At 38.5% G+C, this 4,777-nt stretch overlaps 1 pseudogene; it reads left to right on the forward strand.

Annotated features, from left to right (window-relative positions):
- Positions 1-2,956: 2,956 nt before the first annotated feature.
- Positions 2,957-4,504, forward strand: LOC116476200 (dnaJ homolog subfamily C member 7-like; annotated as a pseudogene).
- The last annotated feature ends 273 nt before the right edge of the window (positions 4,505-4,777 follow it).

Genomic DNA, 4,777 nt, shown 5'->3' on the forward strand with positions numbered 1-4,777 from the left:
AAACCTCGAACAGATTTATCAAACTTGCTGCTTCATTTAATCCTTTGCCAAATGGGCTCATCTTCCATCCAACAGACTTCTCCCTAGCCATCTTCATCTTTAAAAAAGTCACCCTTAAAACTCATCTTGTGTTTCTTTCACTGCTGTGATGATGAAATCTGTCTCAAAAGAAGCATGTCGGTGTTGACTTCATAATCTTAGAGGCTGTAACATACAGGTAAGGCTGTTACTTAGAAACATACTCTCAGAAAGGTTTTTTGGAGGTTTTTAGGGAGGGGGCGAAGGAGAACTAGGGACAGGTAGATGGTGAATAGAATAACCTGAAGCCATGAGTCAAGGTCAACAGCAACAATAAGTCAAAGCAAGATCACTGAACATTGGTGAAAATAAAAAGAAATGGAATCAGACTACAGAGGAAAATGAGTAAATTTAGTATCCAGAAATACTCTTAATGGGAAGCCCTATTAGCTTGTCTCCCATCAGAGTTAGGTGAAGTAATAATCTCCAAAAGGTGGGGCTGTTACCTCTGCAGGCGTTTAGAACTGGTCTGAACAAATCACCTGCAAGCTTTTTTGTGGTGGAAGAATGCTGTAGAACGGAGCTGCAAAAGCAAGTATAATTTCTCTTCTGACTCCCTCTGACTTTCACTTAATCATGTACAGGCAGTTCAAAAATCCTGCTGCCTCTTTCTTGCCAATTTCAATACAAATTCTCTCTGGCCAGAAAACTGATCATTTGGTATATAACCTTTTTTTTTTTTTTTTTTTTTGCACAATATCACCTGACATTCTGGTAAATAAATAAATTCTACATAAATAGCTATAATTTTAAATAAAATGAGCCAAACACTAGTATCGGGCCTTTACAGAGGCTCTCTCACCCTTTAAGATTGCTATAATCCCTCTTTTACATAAGAGGCAATAATGTTCAGACTCTAAGCTAGTGAGTTGAAACACAAACTCTGAACCGTCTCATCAGAAAAAAAAAAAGAGCATGGGTTTAGAGTCAAATGAACTCCTGTGTGAATTCTGGCTTAGGATGCCTATTTCTGTCCCAATCTATTCTATAATCTCCTTTATCCTTGTAGTGGAATTATTTTAAATTCTATCTTGAGACCCTTGTCTGGGAGCTTATGTGATTTATTCCATCATTGCCCAAATGAGATGGATCAGGAGGCTGGATCCTCTTCTTAGTAGGGGTGGATGCTTTTTTAGTGGATGTAAATGGATCAATCTATGACTTAATTGTGCATGAAGTAGAGATTTTTAAAAATTTTCTATAACCAAATTTAATTTCTGTCATAAATGCTAAATTTCTACCTGGTAATGACAAATTTAATTCTTCTAATTCAGGATAAACCTAGCCAAATTAGGATTTTTAAGACATTGTTTCAGGGTAAAATCATTCAATTTAGGCTTCTTCCCTCAAATTTCAATTAGCCCAAGTGGCATCTAACTTTAGGGAGGTGTTATGAATTAGGTAACCCCAAGTTATTTGCATTTCTTCTTTTCCTGAGAATGGAAGGTATAAAATGTTATAATAAAGGCTAGTAATTTGCAAAGAGGTAAGACGATCTTACAGGAGTAATCCAGCTTGCTGGAAATGCGTATTTTCAGTTAAGGGCCAAAATTGTGTAGCATTAGCTCCCAGAAAGCCCCTGGAATTGTGCCAGCAGACACGGCTATGAATTTGGCAGTGGCTGCTGTAGCCTTGAGGCAAGGTAGGCCTTTGCTGCAGGATCAAAGAACAGACTGTAATAAGCTATGGATTTTTGGTGCTTTCCTTGTAATTAAAGCTATTATAGAATCAGAATTTTATTTAGAAGCTTCTTTATTCCAATCAAAAAAGACAGTACATTCAACATTAAGACTTTACTGTCCTAATGAAGAGAAACTTCATTTGCTCTAAGAACACTGTAAGATGGACAATTTTGGAAACATATGGAATTCTCCCAAAGTGGCTACTATAATTCCAAATCATCATTGGTGAAATAGTGCCAGTTTGTGAGATGTGTGCAAGCATTTGGGTAATAATAAAGAAGCAGGTGTCTGGACTGGCAGAAGTGCACGCTTGAACTGAGATTACCCCTGGAGAAATGATCATGGTCAGTCGAATGTGTTGATTCTGCGTTTTGTGTCTTGAGCCCCTAACCAGTGGTGGGCCACCCTTGACAAGAGACTTGATAATTTGTGGCCCTCAGCAGATAGAATTTTTGGATATTCTGTTTCTCATATTAACTGTCAGTTGTAAACACAGAACAGAGGAAAAATGGACCTTGTACAGTTTTTGGTTGGTGACTTGAAGTAAATTTCATTTACTGGGGAACATAAGCTTGACAAAATTTTTATTAACAGCTTTATTGAGGCCAAATTGACATACAATAAAATGCACATAATTAAACTATAAACCTTGAAAAGCTTTGACATTTGTATACACCCAGCATAACAATCAAGATAATGAAAATATGCATCATAAGTTTCCTCATGCCCCTTGGTAATACCCCCTTCTTCTCCCTGCTCCCCATACCTCTGAGTCCCCAATCAACCACTGATCTGTTTTCTAACACTGCAGATTAGTTGGTGTTCTAGAATTTTACATACATGGAATATAGTACGCATTTTGAGAAAAAAATGTATGTTTTTTTCACTCAGCATAATTTTGAGATTCTTCCATGTTTTGTGTGTCAATAGTTCACTTTTTGCATTGATTTCTATTCTGTTATATGGGCATACCAAAAATTGTTTATCCACTCACCTGAACATAAACATTGAAGCCTTTTTTCCCCAGGTTTCTGCTTTTATAAATAAAGCTGCTATAAATATTCATCTAAAGGTTTGTGTGTATAGAAATATGCTTTGTTTTCCTTTAAGTAAATATCTAGGAGTGGAACTGCTGTATCATATGGCAGGGATATAATTAGCTTTTTAAGAAACTGTCAGTCGTCCCATCATGCAATGTGGTAATGGCGGCAACTAAGCCAGGGCTGCTCCATGAAGAGGAAGCAAAGACGGCTTGCCAGGACAGTGATGCAGAAGAACAAAAAGGCAGGATTGCCTCAATAAAAGGAGGGTGGCTTTGCCAGTTTGTAATTTAAAATACTGAAGCAGAGTCTTTGAAGCAACAAGGAAATGCACACTATGCCAAGAAGATTACAACAAAGCTTATAACTGTTAGACAAAAGCCACAGATATGTGCCCTAAAAATGCTAGCTATCATAGTAATAGAGCAGCTACACTGATGATGCCTGGAAGGTTCTGCGAAGCCCTTGGAGATACTTTCACAGTCAGTGAAATTGGATGATGGTTTCTTCCGGGGATATCTACGAGAGGGCAAGTGCCACCTCTCTCCAGGGAATGCCATGGCGGCACATTGCAGTTTTCAGAGAGCCCTAGAACTGGATCATAACAATGCTCACTCACAACAGGAGTTCACAAATGCTAATGCAGTCGAGGAATAGGAGAAAGTCATAGAAACAGGTTTTGAGAAGTGGGCTTTTCAGAAGGTTGTTTTCTGCATGGACTATGCCCTAGAATTTGCCTCTGTCTTCCATCACTTCAATATCCCTCAAAGCAGAATGTTTAGCAATGCTGGATCATTATCCAGAAGCACAGTCTGTGGCCAGTGACGTTTTATGAATGGATTCCACCAATGTGGATGCTCTGTATGTACACAGACTTTGCCTTTATTATTAAGATTGTAGTGAGTAGGCAGTTGTTCAGTTTTTTGTACAGGCTCTCAGAATGGCTCCTGACCATGAGAAGGCCTGCCTTGCGTGCAGAAATGCCAGAACACTTAACGCAAAGAAACAAGACTGGAATAAAGCATTTAGGGAAGGAAATTCCAAACTAGCTGATGAACTGTACACAAAACCCCAGGATAGACCCCAACAACATAAAAGCAATTGCTAAACTCTACTGTAACCGGGATATGGTTAATTCCGAGCTTGGGAAACTAGATGATGCAATAGACAGCTGCACAAATGCAGTGAAGCTCATGACACTTACATAAAAGCCTACTTGAGAAGAGCTCAGAGTTTCATGGACACAGAACAGTATGAAGAAACAGTGCGAGGCTATGAAAAAAGTATATCAGATGGAGAAAACAAAAGAATACAAACAGCTCCTAAAAAATGCACAGCTGGAACTGAAGAAGAGTAAGAGGGATAATTACTACAAGGTTCTGGAAGTAGACAAGAATGCCTCTGAGGACAAGATCAAGAAAGCTTATTGGAAACAGCCTTGATGTACCATCCACATCAGCTTGATGGAGCCAGTGCTGGGGTTCAAGAGGAGGAGGAGAAGATCAAGGAAGTGGCGAGGTCTTTACCATCCTCTTTGATTCCAAGAAAATGATTCATTATCACAGTGGACAGGACCTGGATAAGGAGGACATGAATTTGGGTGATTTTGAGGCAAACAATATCTTCAAGGTATTCTTCCGTGGTCCTACGGGCTTCAGCTGTGAAGCTTCTGGTCCAAGGAGTTTCTTTCTTCAATTGGGTTAATGAAGGGCAACCATCCAGAACCCAGAAAATGCAGAGTCACTCAGTTTAAATATAATCAGTAGATCACTTCTATTAAGAGAGGAATATTTAAATCTCAAACCATAATTTGTCTGCCTCTCCTGTAGTTCTATCGGTTTTTGCTCAATGTATTTTATTATTAGGTGCATAAATGTTTAGATTTGTTTATGACCTTTTATCATTATGAAATAAACTTGAAAAATTCCATGTAATATTGTTTGCTGTGAAATCTATCATGTCTGATAGTAATATAGT

This window comes from Hylobates moloch, unplaced genomic scaffold (assembly GCF_009828535.3).
Source record: "Hylobates moloch isolate HMO894 unplaced genomic scaffold, HMol_V3 SCAFFOLD_2, whole genome shotgun sequence".
Lineage (NCBI taxonomy): Eukaryota > Metazoa > Chordata > Mammalia > Primates > Hylobatidae > Hylobates > Hylobates moloch.